The sequence below is a fragment of the Lissotriton vulgaris genome, chromosome 4_1 (assembly GCF_964263255.1).
Source record: "Lissotriton vulgaris chromosome 4_1, aLisVul1.2, whole genome shotgun sequence".
Taxonomy (NCBI): Eukaryota; Metazoa; Chordata; class Amphibia; order Caudata; family Salamandridae; genus Lissotriton; species Lissotriton vulgaris.
The window spans coordinates 62,758,850-62,779,439 of record NC_141691.1 but is presented as its reverse complement, the minus strand read 5'-3'; the positions used below and the strand labels follow the sequence as shown (position 1 = coordinate 62,779,439).

The following is a 20,590-nucleotide window of genomic DNA, read 5'->3' as shown; positions in this document are numbered from 1 at the left end:
ACAGTCCAGCCTGAACTGCCAAACCAGACACTCGATGGACGGGAAGATCCGACCATCCTGAGACGTGTCTGCGTGTGTGTGTCTGCATGCATGCGTCTGCATGTTTGTGTATGTGTGCATGTGTATGCTTGTGTATTTATGTATCTGTGAGCGAGCTGTGAGCAACCTGCAGAGGTGTGTGTGTGTGAGCGCACTCGTGCATGCAGTGTCTGTGTGTGCAAGCTGCAAAAGTGTGTGCAAGCAGCATGTATGAGCCAATCTGCTGAGATGTGTGCGAGTTGTGTGTGTGTATGTGCAAGCTATGTCTGTGTGTGTGTGTATGTGTACAAACTGCAGGTCTGCAAGCTGCAGGTGTGCGTGCGCGCTGCTGAGCTGTCTTCAAGCTGCCTTGTGAGTTGTCGTGGCATGTGCATGCTGCAGGTGCATGTGTAAAGTGCTGTGTGCGAGATGCAGATGTGTGTGTGCGATCTGCAGAGGTATGCTCAAACTGCCGTGCTTGGTGTATATAACATTGCTGGCTTTTGTGTGATACTTGATGGAGGCTGTGTGGCCAGGGTGTGTGTGAAATCTGCTAGACATTATACATAATTCTGAAGTCTCCAGGCCACCTGCTCCTGTCAGTGTGTGACCTGCTTTGGTCTGTGTGCTACATCCTAGGATGGGTGAGCTCCTTGTGTCTCAGTGCAGCCAGAAGGAATGTGTGTACAGCCTCTTAGAACCTGCCGGGGATTGTGCAACCTGCTCAAGAACACGCACATGTTTTTTTTATTTTCCTTTGAATCTGCGTATGTTGCAATATTTGCCACCAGAGAAATATGATTTTTTTTTTTTATCTGACGGGGTCCCTCTGTGACCCCAGTGCTAAGGCTACTACTATCCTGTCACCTTTTTATGTTTTTTTACCTTTATTTTGGGACTTGTCCGAATCCCAAAATGACTGCCAACACTTCTTGGTTGAAGTATTGGCACCCAATTAGATCTCTGTACAGTATCAGGAGGTTTTCTTTTAATAACTGATACTACTGAACATATTTACACCAAATTACAAAAAGCACTCTTTCTGGACCATGAGCTCGTTTTTTGCCGAATTTATTGTAATTCCCTCCAGCAGTTCGGATGTAGTCCTATTCAAAACCTGTATGGGAACTAACATGGGGGAAACACTTTTTTTAACCCCCCCCTCTTTTTCTTAGCCCCCCACAAGGCCGATCGCCCAGAAACTTTCCATGTACAGTGCACTTGAAAACAAACACAAAAAAACACAGACAGACACAACTACCAAGCCAAAAATGCATTTATTTGGTGGGTGCCGGGGTGGGGAGGTTGGGAATCACACCACAACCTCTCATCCTGAAGCTACAGCGCTGATGGTAAAATTTACAACCTTCCCACCTGCACCTCAAACAGCCCCTCTGAAGTGGCCTGGTATATAGGGGTGGACTGTGGCGGTGTATGGAGGCTCCTTTATGATGCTGTGTGTCTTTTAGACCTCTTGATTCTGCTCTGCAATGAAATGACTGCGAGTCATGCTGTATTGTGGTAGGGACTTGAAGCTCCGCCCACATTTTTCATTGGCTTGTTTCATTGTCCACTGTAAACTGTGGCTGTTCATTGATCAATAGGCTTAGAAGTCCCTCTCTAGTACCGCCTTGTCTCATTTTGTAACCTCCCATGGCGACACCCCCTGTTAAATGTGTTAGGCTTTAATTACAGCCTCTGAGCACTATTTTCTCAAATAGCATTGCCCTACCTGCTGTTGTAGGCAGGATACGCTCTCTCCTAATGCTTTTTATTTTTATAGCTTGCATCTGCAATGCAATGGGTCTCCCATTTACGAGAGGTTAAGCTATTGGCATTGTAAATGACGATGCCTTTTATTTATCTGTTTTAAAAACCACACATAAAAGGCATTGTGATTTACAATGCCAATAGCTCAAACTCTCATAAATGCAAGACCTATTGCATTGCATTGCAAATGCTTGTTTGCAGTTGTTATGATAATTAGAGACTGCCAGTTGAAGATTAGATTCAGTCCAATGCTTACAAAGTCCAGATTGTAGGTCCAGCGGTGCTCTTTTAAATATCAGTAGGTTGCCTATGTTAACTTATGTTTCTGGTATTTTAACTTCCTCAGTGATCACATTTCAGGGGCATTGTACTACATTGCAACATTGGTAGAATCGTAGTTTGTCATGGTTGGCAGGTATCAACTATATATTTGAAGATTTGATGTTAATGTTAATATATTGGTGTTAATATGATATATATATATATATATATATATATATATATATATATATATTCTTGAGAAGTACACAGTAAACACGCTCTCAGCGGCAGCCAAAAACATGCAAACAAGTTCAGTCCAAGGGTGTTTAATCACCTGCTACATGTTTCGGCTTCTCACAAGCCTTGATCACGCAAATGACAATGGTGTGCAAAAGGTTTAAATAAAGTTAATCTAAAGTGATAGAAATGGGACTGCGGGACAGAAGGTGGGCAGACATCTTGCAAAGGACATTCAAGTGGAATCATGAAGGTAACCTGAAAACCATATTGAGCGAGATTCATGAAGCAAGTTCTAAATACAGGGCAACGTCCGGCTGTGATATTCAATTCATATCAATGTCCCGAAATTCAGAGAAAATTATATTAATGTGACTCAAACCGCTATTCATCACCCGCAAAATCTTACATGAAAATACATGTACAACTGTTGAGGGGAAATAATAAAGCGTCATGAAGCAGGTGTCCGAAGTTTACCGAAGCCAGAGGCGTTATACAGTGTTCGTCAGCAGGGGCGCGTAATCACCCGGGGGAGGTGGAAGGCTGCTTGTGCGGTCTCTGCCATTAAAGTGACATCACCAAGTTGCGCTAGCCAGGTGAACATGCCCTGTGATTGAACAATAGGCATGACGTGTGCATGCAAGCTACAGGGCAAGTGCCTTAATGCGGTAAAGGAGACAGTGCCGTGAATAAACGGTGGCCAGGTAAAATGCCCTGTGCTGGATGCAGAGTAAAGGTAAAATACCTACAGGGCAGTGCTGGAGTCCCAGGCAATCAGGTGAGTGGAGGTCAGGTCTGCACATCGTTACCCTGTGCCCGCATTAAAGTCCGTGATGTGTTCAGTGATGCCCAAGTAGGCGTGCTCTTAAAGTGTAGGCAGGAACATAAGGGTCGGTACGCCCTGTGCAAGGTGCTGTGAAGGGCTGTGTTCCTGGGGTGCTCTGTAGAAAAGAGAACAGTGTTAAAATCAGACATGACAACATCATGTTCATGCACTCATAAACAAATTCAACAGCATGGAGAAATGCGATTTCAGACAGAATTGTAAGCGAGAGAAAGAAAGACTGCAGGTTTATGTATAATCATCTTTCAGGTGAACAGCTAGTTCATTGTGATTTAACCCTCCCGGGGCCTTAGTGTGGAAAGAAATGATGTATTTAGATTCCATCTGCCTCATTTTAAGTAGTCTGTTGCCGGCCCTGGGGTTCCTGGTTACCTGCTCTAAAATGAAAAATTTCATCAGAGAGGGATTGGAGAAATGATGTTCGCTGAAATGTCTGGCCACTGGGTACTTGGCATCTTTGTGAATAATGGCACGATAGTGCTCGAGGATGCGTTTTTTGGCATGTGCAGTGGTACTGCCAATGTACCATAGTCCGCACGGACATACAATGACATAGACTACGAACATGGTATTTCTTTGCTGACCCCATTGTATGCAGCCTTCTTGATCGAGGTACTGTATCTGCAGGCCTTGCAGTGGCCACACGGAAAAAACCCTTTCAGACCAAGATCTTGGCTGTTGGGGTAAACCGTGATGTCACTGCGGACACATATGTCCCTGATGTTTTTGCCTTTTCTGTACGTGATACTGGGCCTGTCCGAAATGAGATGGCCGATGGTAGTATCACTTTTCAAGATGTTCCAATTCTTGGCTACTATTTTGTGTATTTTTCTCGACTCCCTATTGTATGTGAGGATAAGTCGTGTGTTGGTTTTGTCAGGCAATGTCTCTTCAGAGGGTTCCTCACGCAAGATGTCATTGCGTGGAACGGAGTCAGCCCTGGTTTTGGCTTTCTTAAGAACCCAGGCTGGATAATTCCTGAGCTTGAAAAGATCCATCATTTCGGAAGCAGCTTGTTGGTAACTGCTTTCTGTGTTGCAGTTTCACCATGGTGAAACGCGTCGTGACTTTTCACTTGCTAAAATAAAGGGATTACAAGCAAGCTCTGAGTGTCTAGGTGAACTTCTTGGAACGAGAGGTGATTTGGAGCGAATATATATATATATGTGTGTGTATAGTGTGTGCACAGTCTGTGCGTAGAGCCAACTCCCTCTAGAGACCGAATCGCTATTATGTGGGCAAGCCCCTACTATGCACACAGTCCGCCCCTGGTGCATTGACTATTCGTACAGCCCACTCCCTCCAGAGACCTAAGCCCAATCAGGTGGAAGGCCCTACTATGCAAAGTCGGGGCTTGGTGTGCATAATGTGTTTAGAGCCCACTCCCTCCAGACATGCCAGCCCTAATAAGTGGGGAATCCCTCTTCTACGCACAGTCTGTGCTCAGTGCTCAGACTGTGCATAGAGCCCTCTCCCTCCAGATACATAACCAACTTTAGATGGGCAAGCTCCTACTACGCACAGCCTGCGGTCTATGGGCTGCTCTTTGTGGCTAGCCCTCTCCCTCCAGACACCCAAGCCTAATTCGGTGAGTGAGCCACTACTACAGAGAGGCTGCGGTCTCTGTGCAGCTCTTCACATAGAGATCACTCCCTCCAAATACTCAAGCCTCCTTACATAGTGAAGGGCCAACTACATACAGTTATTTATATGTTAGTAATATTTTACTTTGCGTTAAAAAACCTCTAGAAATTCACTGATAAATAACGGTTAAAGTGAAATAGATAGAAGTACTAATAATTTGTTACTTTACGTTAAAAAGTAGAATGTCACAGGAATAAAATAAAGGTAAAAGTGAGGTAATAGATGGGGGAAATCCAGTTAAGAAACATATTAAAGGAAAAAATCGGACATTTACCAGATATACGTTACTGAGCTTACAACCCTGCCATGCACAGTTCATGACCGCACATATCATTGATGACCTTTCAGATGACCTAATTGAGGACAACACTGATGAAATCAACAACCATACTGATGTTCAATTCACTCTACAAACAGCCTTAGACATATGTAAATAAGAACTAAATGGCGCAGAATTGTGTTAAGGCATAAATTGCATAATCGTATGTGCTTATTTAAGTTCAATTCAATGAACCTTTATTCGGATACAAATATATCCATAAAAACACAGATCAAATACTACCTCTAAAATACGTAAGACTCTAAAATGCACAAATATAAAACTGCAGCATCATAAAAACAATATCCAGGTAATGACCTATGAAAACACATCAGTAGCAGCATAGTAGTGAGAATGAACTATAAAGTGCAATTGAATGAATAACAATCCATCAGTTTGACATAATTCTAACAGAAATAACATATAGAATATGCATAGAGACTACCAAAGTACGGAGGTGGATGAATAAATAAACACGAGCATCCAAATGTTTTACTACTTATCAGGATAGTAAATTAAAGCACAGTAAAAATCAGCTATCAATGAATGCTCATTGAGGCACGTGAACGCACTGCAGCTTTTAAACAAGGCCCCACTCGGAAGACCAAATCATCCTCCTCCAACTTACGAATTTCTGTGTAAGCTACTTTATGATCAATAATGGCAGTTTTCTTGAAAAAAGGAATACAAAACCATTTTGTATATGTTAGATAAAAATGACTAAAGAAAAAAAATGGAACATCGATTGATTAGTGCGATTGTCACAAGTGCATGGCATTTGGTCAAGGTTAACATTAAACATCGATGGAAAACAGAGCAGAAATTTCAAGGTGCACGCCCTTAGGCGAAAAAGCAGGCCTCTTTCCCAGCGACCAATATTCTTTAGGAGATAACGTACAGCGTGCATCTTCTAAAGACATATACCTTCTGACTGAGGATTGCAAGAGCTCTTTTTCGTATCTTGCACTACTAAATTTATCATATAGGGCCCCCTGAAGGAGTTTTTTTGTTAAATCCCCACCCATGTCACTTGGATTAAAAATAAAAAATATGTTCAAGATTCACGTGTTTAAGCACTCCCTTACGGCAGCAAGCCAGAGTATATCCCTGCCCTTTTCACATTTAAGGCAGTCAGTTATTATAACTCTGGTGAGTCTCCACCGGGTTTTGCCAAATTTTAAGCCAGATATGGCTGGGCGAGCCCTAATATAATCTTCGATGTATGGCAATTTCAATTCCTTATGACAGATATGCTTTGAGGAAGAAATCGGGCCCCCAGAAGTTTCCTGCAAAATCTATTTTCCTCACGCTGAATAATACTACACTTTATATGTATTTGAAATAATAAGAGTGTAGTCCACTTTATCTATGCACTCAAGCCTCATTAGGGGACCAAGCCCCTACACCTTCCATCCTTTGAGTGTGCAAAGCTTTTCACTAATATTCCACTTACTCCAGACACCCAAGCCTCATTTGTCGTCAAGTCCCTACCGCGCATAGCCTTCATCCTATGCACAACTCTTCATAAAGAGTGCACTTCGTCCAGGCATCCAAGTACCGTTATGTGGCTAAGCTACTATTACGCCTGGCCTTCGCTTTGTGTACTGCTCTTCATGGAGAGCCCACTTCCACCAGACATCCCTCCCCATTAGGTCTCGAAACCCCTACTACACACAGCCTTTGCCCTGTGCACAACGTTTCTTGGAGAGCCCACGATCTACACACTCTCAAACACTGTTACGTGGGGAAGGCTCTAATACACACAGTCTTTGTCCTGTGGACAACTCTTCACAGAGAATGCTTACCCTCCACACCCGCAGGCCTTCTTAGGAGCCCAAGCATTGTGCAAAAGCTTACACCCATTAGCTGTACAGAATCTATAGAAAATGTCCTCAGGATGTAGCTCCCCAAATTCTTTCAGTGTCCGAAGCGTATAGCAAAGTTTCTCACCCATTAGATGTCAATAGTGATGTCATGTTTGATGTTTTTGAACATGTTATGATTGATGTCATATTTGAGGTCCTGCGCAGTGCATGGCGTGGGCACAAGTTAGTTAGCTCCGTAAACTAGAGTTAGTGAACTTTAGTGTGCGTTTTTATTTTTGAATTATATTTTTTAACTGACATTTTCACCTAATTATAGCCTCACTTTAAACCTTTGTTTTTTCAATGAATTTTTAAGTATTAATTCACTAAACCTAACTGTAACAACACTTAAATCTCTGTTTAGTCTGTGAATATCCAGTGGTTTGGTGGTGTCATTCGCATTTCTCTTTCAAGCACTAAAGCTTATATCATGGGGACATGGCCAGCTCACTTAAGCCATTGATTCACCGTACTGTGAGTGATGGTATCTTGCTCTTGCATAGTCTACACATAACCAAATTCGATTTCTTTTTTAGGTCGAGCATGAATCAGCGCGCATGCGCTGCCTTGGCGATCTGCTGTAGTGGAGAATGGAAGATAAGCCCTGCCCACTCTCCCCCGATACTTGTCATTGGCTTCTGTCTTTGTCCTTTGTAAATGCTGCCTTCTGATTCAGTAATGGGTTTGTTAGTCCTTACTTAGTACTGCATTTTCTTCAATTGTTTCCTCCCATAGCTACTGGCCCCTTTACTTCTGTTGTTACACAGTATACGTTTATTAGTCTGTAAGCCCTATTTTCTTTTTCCTACTGGTCCGCTGCCACAAGAGGAAACACTAGCGCATGACAGCTATGCCGACTCTGCCCCTCCTCCGACACCCAGAGGTAGGGCTTGGCGCTCTGGAATATGGCTCTGACCTTAAAGCTGCCACCGCAAACTGAATCATGTGCTGCAGATCAAGGTGCGGTTAAACTACTTGTTGACCTCGGGTCAAACGCTTGTCCATCAGCACACCTTCCAAGTGGCCTGGGATTGCTGTTGTCATTACTGGTTGCTCCCTGCCCTCGTGCACCCGCTCCCCAGGCCACTCGCTCCTATCGCTGGGCAGGCTGGGGCCCTGCGGGGCTCTTCCGGGAGGCTTTCCTATGTGGCTCTGCGGTGTTCCACTTGAGTTGGACATGTGGGCCCACCTTGCTCTAGGGCTCCTGAGAAAGCCCCTGGACTCCTGTCTCTTTTTATTCATTTTAAGTTCAGCACTGGTTATATGTATCTGTATTTCAGGTATGCAACAAATGCCCAGTCAGGCTGTGGTAATGTAAACAGGGTTTTTGAGAGGAACAAATGTGAGAGAGATTCTGGCGCGCTCTCTCTACTCTTTTTAGGGTGTGACTATCTGGCTCTTTAGGTCAATCCAGTCGCGATATGGGCAAACACCGATGCCCACGCATCCCCTTTTTTCACTCCCGGTGTTTATGTACATTTCTTCATCCCCCAAACGGCTTTTCGAGAACCATTCCTGTGTAGCGTTGATCTTACAATGTCCACGATTCTTCCTTCAACATGCAAATGGAACTTGTGGGGTTTCCTACCCTTACAGATAGATCTAAAATCTCTATCGTAAATCTACACACTATTAAAAATTCGACAGGACTAAATCTAATACGAGCACTGTGTTAAAGTACTACGTCCCAGAAAAGGGCCTCTCACCGGTGGGCATAGCCAAACTCCCCGCCTGAATTTCCCCACGCAGATCAATAGGAAGAGAGACACTAACCTGAAAGTCTGCATTTTAAATCTGATATGAAACTTATTACAATGCGCTTACCCGCTACCTTTTACATGATAAATTTCTGATGTTTTTTGTTAATTCAGTTTCTATTTATGTAATGAGTAATTTTTAGTTTACAATTGTTTGAGCCCCAGTGAAAAACTATTTTCTGTACAGGGGCTGTGCAAAGTATTTTTTGTTATTTCCAAGTCTGTCCAGTCTACTTTAGACTTCCGACTTTTTAGCATGTTTCATTCATTAATTTATGGTGTACAGCGTTGACATTACCGGAAGGTGTTGCAGCACGTCACTTATTGAATTTGCATTACTTAATTTGTTGCCGTATGAGAGTGGTCGTATTATTGTAAATGCCTGTTGCGTAGGATCAACAGTTGTGTAAAAGGAGGCAGGCCAGGTCGTGACAAGCAGCAGCCCTGCTCGGAGATGTTAGTGGGAATGACGTGATGTGCAAGTGGGCGGGTGTGAGGGTCATTGCCCCACCGCAGGACGGTTTACATGGAGTGAGGTTGTCTGTCATTCCAGCTGAGGCCCAGCCAATACAGCCCCGGAAGCAGTAATAGTGGCCGGGACCAGATGATGATGTCCGCGTGAACCATCAATATTATTACCCCAAATGTATGCGATCATTAATGATTTCAAATGACCCAGTACTGTTTATTGGGCAGCCTTTATGCCACCAGGACTCCGCACTTGCCCCGGACAGCTGTATTGGGAGGAGGGGGGATTTCACCTATTTTATTCACATAGTAGCAGCTACATGTTGCCTCCACTGGCATACCGGCCTGGAAGATCATTCTATTAATCACCCGGTGTATTTTAAAGGAGAGTCCAGGCTTCTATGCTAGACTCGAGCGATGCACTGGGACAAGTTAGACGTGGCACTTTACTTGCCAGGGCGCCGGAATGTGTCCTGTGCTGGGGCAACCAGTGCAAGGAGGCTGGCAGAACTGCTGAGCCAGCTCTATTCTCACCCGCATTATAACAGCTCCACCCTCCAACCCCAGTATAAACAAGGGGTGTTCACCTCCTGCAACAGGAGTCCTGTGCGGGGGCACGGTGCAGGAGAGTGTCAGGTCTGCTGCCCGACACTATCCTAACCCGCGTTATAATGACCGCCCCACCCCAGTATAAACCAGGGGTGTTCACCTCCTGCAACAGGAGTCCTGTGCGGGGGCACGGTGCAGGAGAGTGTCAGGACTGCTGCCCGACACTATCCTAACCCGCGTTATAATGACCGCCCCACCCCCAGTATAAACAAGGGGTGTTCACCTCCTGCAAACAGACACCATTAACAGGAGTCCTGTGCCAGGGCACGGTGCAGGAGAGTGTCAGGACTGCTGCCCCGACACTATCCTAACCCACGTTATAATGACCGCCCCACCCCCAGTATAAACAAGGGGTGTTCACCTCCTGCAAACAGACATCATTAACAGGAGTCCTGTGCCGGGGCACGGTGCAGGAGAGTGTCAGGACTGCTGCCCCGACACTATCCTAACCCGCGTTATAATGACCGCCATGACCGCCCACCCCCAGTATAAAGAAGGGGTGTTCACCTCCTGCGACAGGAGTCCTGTGCGGGGGCACGGTACAGGAGAGTGTCAGGACTGCTGCCCCGACACTATCCTAACCCGCGTTATAATGACCGCCCCCACCCCCAGTATAAACAAGGGGTGTTCACCTCCTGCAAACAGACACCATTAACAGGAGTCCTGTGCCGGGGCACGGTGCAGGAGAGTGTCAGGACTGCTGCCCCGACACTATCCTAACCCGCGTTATAATGACCGCCCCACCCCCAGTATAAACCAGGGGTGTTCACCTCCTGCAACAGGAGTCCTGTGCGGGGGCACGGTGCAGGAGAGTGTCAGGACTGCTGCCCCAACACTATCCTAACCAGTGTTAAAATGACCGCCCCACCCCCAGTATAAACCAGGGGTGTTCACCTCCTGCAAACAGACACCATTAACAGGAGTCCTGTGCCGGGGCACGGTGCAGGAGAGTGTCAGGACTGCTGCCCCGACACTATCCTAACCCGCGTTATAATGACTGCCCCACCCCCAGTATAAACAAGGGGTGTTCACCTCCTGCAAACAGACACCATTAACAGGAGTCCTGTGCCGGGGCACGGTGCAGGAGAGTGTCAGGACTGCTGCCCGACACTATCCTAACCCGCATTATAATGACCGCCCCACCCCAGTATAAACAAGGGGTGTTCACCTCCTGCAACAGGAGTCCTGTGCGGGGGCACGGTGCAGGAGAGTGTCAGGACTGCTGCCCCGACACTATCCTAACCCGCGTTATAATGACCGCCCCACCCCCAGTATAAACCAGGGGTGTTCACCTCCTGCAAACAGACACCATTAACAGGAGTCCTGTGCCGGGGCATGGTGCAGGAGAGTGTCAGGACTGCTGCCCGACACTATCCTAACCCGCATTATAATGACCGCCATGACCGCCCACCCCCAGTATAAACCAGGGGTGTTCACCTCCTGCAAACAGACACCATTAACAGGAGTCCTGTGCGGGGGCACGGTGCAGGAGAGTGTCAGGACTGCTGCCCCGACACTATCCTAACCCGCGTTATAATGACCGCCCACCCCCAGTATAAAGAAGGGGTGTTCACCTCCTGCAAATAGACACCATTAACAGGAGTCCTGTGCGGGGGCACGGTGCAGGAGAGTGTCAGGACTGCTGCCCCGACACTATCCTAACCTGCGTTATAATGACCGCCCCACCCCCAGTATAAACAAGGGGTGTTCACCTCCTGCAACAGGAGTCCTGTGCGGGGGCACGGTGCAGGAGAGGGTCAGGACTGCTGTCCTGACACTATCCTAACCCGCATTATAATGACCGCCACACCCCCAGAATAAACCAGGGGTGTTCACATCCTGCGACAGGAGTCTTGTGCGGGGGCACGGTGCAGGAGAGTGTCAGGACTGCTGCCCGACACTATCCTAACCCGCGTTATGACCGCCCCACCCCCAGAATAAACCAGGGGTGTTCACCTCCTGCGACAGGAGTCCTGTGCGGGGGCACGGTGCAGGAGAGTGTCAGGACTGCTGCCCGACACTATCCTAACCCGCATTATAATGACCGCCCCACCCCCAGTATAAACAAGGGGTGTTCACCTCCTGCAAACAGACACCATTAACAGGAGTCCTGTGCGGGGGCACGGTGCAGGAGAGTGTCAGGACTGCTGCCCGACACTATCCTAACCCGCGTTATAATGACCGCCCCACCCCCAGTATAAACCAGGGGTGTTCACCTCCTGCAAACAGACACCATTAACAGGAGTCCTGTGCGGGGGCACGGTGCAGGAGAGTGTCAGGACTGCTGCCCGACACTATCCTAACCCGTGTTATAATGACCGCCCCACCCCCAGTATAAACCAGGGGTGTTCACCTCCTGCAACAGGAGTCCTGTGCGGGGGCACGGTGCAGGAGAGTGTCAGGACTGCTGCCCCGACACTATCCTAACCCGTGTTAAAATGACCGCCCCACCCCCAGTATAAACCAGGGGTGTTCACCTCCTGCAAACAGACACCATTAACAGGAGTCCTGTGCCGGGGCACGGTGCAGGAGAGTGTCAGGACTGCTGCCCCGACACTATCCTAACCCGCGTTATAATGACTGCCCCACCCCCAGTATAAACCAGGGGTGTTCACCTCCTGCGACAGGAGTCCTGTGCGGGGGCACGGTGCAGGAGAGTGTCAGGACTGCTGCCCCGACACTATCCTAACCCGTGTTAAAATGACCGCCCCACCCCCAGTATAAACCAGGGGTGTTCACCTCCTGCGACAGGAGTCCTGTGCGGGGGCACGGTGCAGGAGAGTGTCAGGACTGCTGCCCCGACACTATCCTAACCCGCATTATAATGACCGCCCCACCCCCAGTATAAACCAGGGGTGTTCACCTCCTGCGACAGGAGTCCTGTGCGGGGGCACGGTGCAGGAGAGTGTCAGGACTGCTGCCCCAACACTATCCTAACCCGCATTATAATGACCGCCCCACCCCCAGTATAAACCAGGGGTGTTCACCTCCTGCGACAGGAGTCCTGTGCGGGGGCACGGTGCAGGAGAGTGTCAGGACTGCTGCCCCGACACTATCCTAACCCGTGTTAAAATGACCGCCCCACCCCCAGTATAAACCAGGGGTGTTCACCTCCTGCGACAGGAGTCCTGTGCGGGGGCACGGTGCAGGAGAGTGTCAGGACTGCTGCCCCGACACTATCCTAACCCGCATTATAATGACCGCCCCACCCCCAGAATAAACCAGGGGTGTTCACCTCCTGCGACAGGAGTCCTGTGCGGGGGCACGGTGCAGGAGAGTGTCAGGACTGCTGCCCCGACACTATCCTAACCCGCGTTATAATGACCGCCCCACCCCCAGTATAAACAAGGGGTGTTCACCTCCTGCAAACAGACACCATTAACAGGAGTCCTGTGCCGGGGCACGGTGCAGGAGAGTGTCAGGACTGCTGCCCCGACACTATCCTAACCCGCGTTATAATGACCGCCCCACCCCCAGTATAAACCAGGGGTGTTCACCTCCTGCAAACAGACACCATTAACAGGAGTCCTGTGCGGGGGCACGGTGCAGGAGAGTGTCAGGACTGCTGCCCCGACACTATCCTAATCCGTGTTATAATGACCGCCCCACCCCCAGTATAAACCAGGGGTGTTCACTTCCTGCAACAGGAGTCCTGTGCGGGGGCACGGTGCAGGAGAGGGTCAGGACTGCTGTCCTGACACTATCCTAACCCGCATTATAATGACCGCCCCACCCCCAGAATAAACCAGGGGTGTTCACCTCCTGCGACAGGAGTCCTGTGCGGGAGCACGGTGCAGGAGAGTGTCAGGACTGCTGCCCCGACACTATCCTAACCCGCGTTATAATGACCGCCATGACCGCCCACCCCCAGTATAAAGAAGGGGTGTTCACCTCCTGCAAACAGACACCATTAACAGGAGTCCTGTGCGGGGGCACGGTGCAGGAGAGGGTCAGGACTGCTGCCCCGACACTATCCTAACCTACGTTATAATGACCGCCCCACCCCCAGTATAAACAAGGGGTGTTCACCTCCTGCAACAGGAGTCCTGTGCGGGGGCACGGTGCAGGAGAGGGTCAGGACTGCTGTCCTGACACTATCCTAACCCGCATTATAATGACCGCCGCACCCCCAGAAAAAACCAGGGGTGTTCACCTCCTGAGACAGGAGTCTTGTGCGGGGGCACGGTGCAGGAGAGTGTCAGGACTGCTGCCCGACACTATCCTAACCCGCGTTATAATGACCGCCCCACCCCCAGAATAAACCAGGGGTGTTCACCTCCAGCGACAGGAGTCCTGTGCGGGGGCACGGTGCAGGAGAGTGTCAGGACTGCTGCCTCGACACTATCCTAACCCGCATTATAATGACCGCCCCACCCCCAGTATAAACAAGGGGTGTTCACCTCCTGCAAACAGACACCATTAACAGGAGTCCTGTGCGGGGGCACGGTGCAGGAGAGTGTCAGGACTGCTGCCCGACACTATCCTAACCCGCGTTATAATGACCGCCCCACCCCCAGTATAAACCAGGGGTGTTCACCTCCTGCAAACAGACACCATTAACAGGAGTCCTGTGCGGGGGCACGGTGCAGGAGAGTGTCAGGACTGCTGCCCCGACACTATCCTAACCCGTGTTATAATGACCGCCCCACCCCCAGTATAAACCAGGGGTGTTCACCTCCTGCAACAGGAGTCCTGTGCGGGGGCACGGTGCAGGAGAGTGTCAGGACTGCTGACCCGACACTATCCTAACCCGTGTTAAAATGACCGCCCCACCCCCAGTATAAACCAGGGGTGTTCACCTCCTGCAAACAGACACCATTAACAGGAGTCCTGTGCGGGGGCACGGTGCAGGAGAGTGTCAGGACTGCTGCCCCGACACTATCCTAACCCGCGTTATAATGACCGCCCCACCCCCAGTATAAACAAGGGGTGTTCACCTCCTGCAAATAGACACCATTAACAGGAGTCCTGTGCCGGGGCACGGTGCAGGAGAGTGTCAGGACTGCTGCCCGACACTATCCTAACCCGCATTATAATGACCGCCCCACCCCCAGTATAAACAAGGGGTGTTCACCTCCTGCAACAGGAGTCCTGTGCGGGGGCACGGTGCAGGAGAGTGTCAGGACTGCTGCCCCGACACTTTCCTAACCCGCGTTATAATGACCGCCCCACCCCCAGTATAAACAAGGGGTGTTCACCTCCTGCAAACAGACACCATTAACAGGAGGCCTGTGCCGGGGCACGGTGCAGGAGAGTGTCAGGACTGCTGCCCCGACACTATCCTCACCCGCATTATAATGACCGCCCCACCCCCAGTATAAACCAGGGGTGTTCACCTCCTGCGACAGGAGTCCTGTGCGGGGGCACGGTGCAGGAGAGTGTCAGGACTGCTGCCCCGACACTATCCTAACCCGTGTTATAATGACCGCCCCACCCCCAGTATAAACCAGGGGTGTTCACCTCCTGCAACAGGAGTCCTGTGCGGGGGCACGGTGCAGGAGAGTGTCAGGACTGCTGCCCCGACACTATCCTAACCCGCGTTATAATGACCGCCCCACCCCCAGTATAAACCAGGGGTGTTCACCTCCTGCGACAGGAGTCCTGTGCGGGGGCACGGTGCAGGAGAGTGTCAGGACTGCTGCCCGACACTATCCTAACCCGTGTTAAAATGACTGCCCCACCCCCAGTATAAACCAGGGGTGTTCACCTCCTGCGACAGGAGTCCTGTGCGGGGGCACGGTGCAGGAGAGTGTCAGGACTGCTGCCCCGACACTATCCTAACCCGCATTATAATGACCGCCCCACCCCCAGAATAAACCAGGGGTGTTCACCTCCTGCGACAGGAGTCCTGTGCGGGGGCACGGTGCAGGAGAGTGTCAGGACTGCTGCCCCGACACTATCCTAACCCGTGTTAAAATGACCGCCCCACCCCCAGTATAAACCAGGGGTGTTCACCTCCTGCGACAGGAGTCCTGTGCGGGGGCACGGTGCAGGAGAGTGTCAGGACTGCTGCCCCGACACTATCCTAACCCGCATTATAATGACCGCCCCACCCCCAGAATAAACCAGGGGTGTTCACCTCCTGCGACAGGAGTCCTGTGCGGGGGCACGGTGCAGGAGAGTGTCAGGACTTCTGCGAGTTTGCAAAAACAACAGGTGATGGACCGAATGAGGATCAGTGTCACACATTCAACCCAGTCAAAAGATCTGGGTCCTAATCCATCGTTTTTTTGCACTCCACACCACCCTGGGTTAGACAATGGCGATATGCAAATCAGCTCTGACCCTGTGCCCCATGGGAACAGTCCAGTCCGAACTACAAAAACGATGGATTTGGGCCCAGATCTTTTGACTGGGGGAGTGTGTGACAATGATCCACATTCAGTCCATCACTTGTTGTTTTTGCAATTGCCGCCCTAAGTGCGCTGGGGATGCCCAGACGTGGGTCCCAGGCACTCCACACCACTTGGAGTCAAGCTAGCCGGGCTGATGAGAGGTGTTACCTCGAATCCGGTCCTCGGATGCTTGATTCCGTTCTGGGAAGGACATGGCTTTTGTAGTTCGGACTGGACTGTTCCCATGGGGCAACAGGGTCAGAGCTGATTTGCATATCGCCATTGTCTAACCCAGGGTGGTGTGGAGTGCAAAAAAACAATGGATTTGGGCCCAGATCTTTTGACTGGGGGAGTGTGTGACATTGATCCACATTCAGTCCATCACTTGTTGTTTTTGCAATTGCCGCCCTAAGTGCGCTGGGGATGCCCAGACGTGGGTCCCAGGCACTCCACACCACTTGGAGCCAAGCTAGCCGGGCTGATGAGAGGTGTTACCTCGAAACCGGTCCGGTCCTCGGATGCTTGATTCCGTTCTGGGAAGGACATGGCTTTTGTAGTTCGGACTGGACTGTTCCCATGGGGCAACCGGGTCAGAGCTGATTTGCATATCGCCATTGTCTAACCCAGGGTGGTGTGGAGTGCAAAAAAACGATGGATTTGGGCCCAGATCTTTTGACTGGGGGAGTGTGTGACATTGATCCACATTCAGTCCATCACTTGTTGTTTTTGCAATTGCCGCCCTAAGTGCGCTGGGGATGCCCAGACGTGGGTCCCAGGCACTCCACACCACTTGGAGTCAAGCTAGCCGGGCTGATGAGAGGTGTTACCTCGAATCCGGTCCTCGGATGCTTGATTCCGTTCTGGGAAGGACATGGCTTTTGTAGTTCGGACTGGACTGTTCCCATGGGGCAACAGGGTCAGAGCTGATTTGCATATCGCCATTGTCTAACCCAGGGTGGTGTGGAGTGCAAAAAAACAATGGATTTGGGCCCAGATCTTTTGACTGGGGGAGTGTGTGACATTGATCCACATTCAGTCCATCACTTGTTGTTTTTGCAATTGCCGCCCTAAGTGCGCTGGGGATGCCCAGACGTGGGTCCCAGGCACTCCACACCACTTGGAGCCAAGCTAGCCGGGCTGATGAGAGGTGTTACCTCGAAACCGGTCCGGTCCTCGGATGCTTGATTCCGTTCTGGGAAGGACATGGCTTTTGTAGTTCGGACTGGACTGTTCCCATGGGGCAACAGGGTCAGAGCTGATTTGCATATCGCCATTGTCTAACCCAGGGTGGTGTGGAGTGCAAAAAAACGATGGATTTGGGCCCAGATCTTTTGACTGGGGGAGTGTGTGACATTGATCCACATTCAGTTCATCACTTGTTGTTTTTGCAATTGCCGCCCTAAGTGCGCTGGGGATGCCCAGACGTGGGTCCCAGGCACTCCACACCACTTGGAGTCAAGCTAGCCGGGCTGATGAGAGGTGTTACCTCGAAACCGGTCCGGTCCTCGGATGCTTGATTCCGTTCTGGGAAGGACATGGCTTTTGTAGTTCGGACTGGACTGTTCCCATGGGGCAACAGGGTCAGAGCTGATTTGCATATCGCCATTGTCTAACCCAGGGTGGTGTGGAGTGCAAAAAAACGATGGATTTGGGCCCAGATCTTTTGACTGGGGGAGTGTGTGACATTGATCCACATTCAGTCCATCACTTGTTGTTTTTGCAATTGCCGCCCTAAGTGCGCTGGGGATGCCCAGACGTGGGTCCCAGGCACTCCACACCACTTGGAGCCAAGCTAGCCGGGCTGATGAGAGGTGTTACCTCGAAACCGGTCCGGTCCTCGGATGCTTGATTCCGTTCTGGGAAGGACATGGCTTTTGTAGTTCGGACTGGACTGTTCCCATGGGGCAACAGGGTCAGAGCTGATTTGCATATCGCCATTGTCTAACCCAGGGTGGTGTGGAGTGCAAAAAAACGATGGATTTGGGCCCAGATCTTTTGACTGGGGGAGTGTGTGACATTGATCCACATTCAGTCCATCACTTGTTGTTTTTGCAATTGCCGCCCTAAGTGCGCTGGGGATGCCCAGACGTGGGTCCCAGGCACTCCACACCACTTGGAGTCAAGCTAGCCGGGCTGATGAGAGGTGTTACTTCGAAACCGGTCCGGTCCTCGGATGCTTGATTCCGTTCTGGGAAGGACATGGCTTTTGTAGTTCGGACTGGACTGTTCCCATGGGGCAACAGGGTCAGAGCTGATTTGCATATCGCCATTGTCTAACCCAGGGTGGTGTGGAGTGCAAAAAAACGATGGATTTGGGCCCAGATCTTTTGACTGGGGGAGTGTGTGACATTGATCCACATTCAGTCCATCACTTGTTGTTTAGGTCGAGCAGACCTTACTCTCAATGCGTGAGCATTGAGTGTGTCTGCTTCAGATCTTTTGCCGCCCGTATGGGGAATGAGTTGGGAATGAGGACACCAATCTGTTACGAGCTGCGTTTTTCCTCGCGGGAGCGCGCGTCTGATACCTGCGCATGCGCAGTGCAAGCCCTGGCTCTCACACAGACACAGGCAGCCCCCACCCCTCTGCATGCACGCACGCACACACACAGGCCCAAGCCCTCGCTCACACACAGACACAGGCAGCCCCCACCCCTCTGCATGCACGCACACACACACACACAGGCGCGCGCATGCACACGCAGGCACACTATCCCCTGCCTCGCATTCTCTCAATCACACACAGTCACGCATGCGCACACACATGCAGCCCCCACCCCTCTGCACGCACGCGCACACATACACACGCTGCCGCCCCCACACCCCACCCATACACACACAAACACGCAGACAGGCACAACACACGCAGGCACATACAAGCGCGCGCACCCCCCTCCCCCGCTCACCGGGCACAAGCAGGGCTTCCATCACGGGGGGGGCGGGCACCGTCAAAGTGCCCCGACGCCCCCCCCTCACCGGCTCCTCTCGTCCTGTCCCTCCGTGTCAGACCAGACTCCGCAGCCCGCTCTGTTGTTTCTCCGCCCCTTCAGTGCGTGTCACGCCTCTCCTTTCTCCCGGCCGGAAATTCCTTTTGCGTGTCAGGCCTCGTTTCCGAAACTGAACTGTCCCGCAACAGTGTTTATAATATCGGCAGTCGTTCTGCGCACTTGTTTTCTCTTTTGCTCTGTTTATCGTCTCCATCGCTATCCCTCACTATTTCCATTCCTTACGCCACAGCAATGCCGATACCTTGTTGTGTTTTAAGCACTCGGAGATTAACTGACTGCCCAGAGCCACTTTATTGAACGTAGAATGATGCAACATCAGGGCATGACGGACGGAGATGCAAACGTGATTACTCTCTTCAGGTGATTAATCATTCCTAGTGCACAAAACACATGTTCGTCTCCTCTGGGCGCTTCCCTTCACCCCAATCCTTGCCCCCAAGGCGGCGTTTCTCGCCAGAAGTACGGAGGCACCCGGTTTCTGACTGGAAATGTTCCATCACTCGAGCACGAGCCAGGGAACGGTGAATGAGCTTTTCGCGCGCGTGGGGAGTGGGCGAATGATGGGTTGATCTGTGTTGTGATGAAAGCAACTGTGTCTTCGTGCAATTGGGCGTGCAATTGGGCGTGGTAGCATTGATAGAAAAATAAACTTGATTTGGGACGGAACGAGGGGAGCAAGTAAACATTGCATCACTAAACTGCAAATGTGCTCCTTTGACGTGTTTTGCTGATTGAGAACAAGGTCTTGGGTTACATTGTTAAAGCAGCAACACTGGTTGGGCAACGAGTGTTCTGCATATCCACGAAAAGAGTGTTCTCCTTGCCTTTGTGTGTTTAGCGCAGACCATGGTAAACTGAGGGGTACTGTGCACTGTTGTGAATTAAAGAGGGCCATAGTGCTGTACGCTTATCAACTCTACTTTTGTGCAGTGGTAAAAGGAGACTGAAAACATAACGGTGCTGGGGAAAGTGGGCTTTGCTCGATGGCATCTTAAAACCTTTTTTTTTTATCTTAGACACATGTGGCAGTATCAGTTTTGTAGCTAGTAGCAAATGGGAAAGCAGCTTTCCCATTTAAAATGTTGCAGAACATGCAGTTCTGAAAACTACTTACAGAAGGAGAAACCCAAGTGAAACAATACAAAAGCGTATTTTGACTCGGGATTAATCAGAAGCCACTTTATGCACTTTATAGCATTTCCAATGGGGGCAGAAAGCACCAGGCGCGTGCTAATCTTTATGGTTTATTTATTTGTTTTTTTTGCTTTGTATAGCTTCTTTACACCACATAAGCAGTCTGGAAACGGCGAAGGGTAAAATCTGGGCACATTCTATCATTTCCATGCAAAAGAAATACATATTTTACATTTCACCAGGGCTGACTTTTGAAATTTGTGTAGCGACTGCATTTTGCCTTAAAGATACTTCAGTTAGCACGAGATGGATCACTTCACCT

The 20,590-nt window shown here is 50.1% G+C and overlaps 1 protein-coding gene and 1 long non-coding RNA gene across 7 annotated transcripts in view; one reads left to right on the top strand and one right to left on the bottom strand.

Moving 5' to 3' along the window:
- Window positions 1-20,590, top strand: part of RAB41 (RAB41, member RAS oncogene family) — a 438,287-nt gene that overhangs the window by 75,938 nt on the left and 341,759 nt on the right. Inside the window, exon 1 of one of the 6 annotated variants that reach the window (XM_086918325.1) lies at window positions 19,354-19,494. The exons of 4 other annotated variants lie outside the window; for them this stretch is intronic. The gene's annotated coding sequence lies outside the window, so the exon portion shown is untranslated. Of the gene's footprint in view, window positions 1-19,353; window positions 19,495-20,590 lie in introns of those variants that run through there. One more of the 6 variants, XM_086918326.1, reaches the window with a different exon arrangement.
- On the bottom strand, window positions 2,360-19,185 carry LOC147718369 (uncharacterized). Its single transcript, XR_015295288.1, has 2 exons — window positions 19,033-19,185; window positions 2,360-3,227 (listed from the first exon to the last, which is right to left on the bottom strand). It is a non-coding gene; the product is annotated as an uncharacterized LOC147718369 (long non-coding RNA).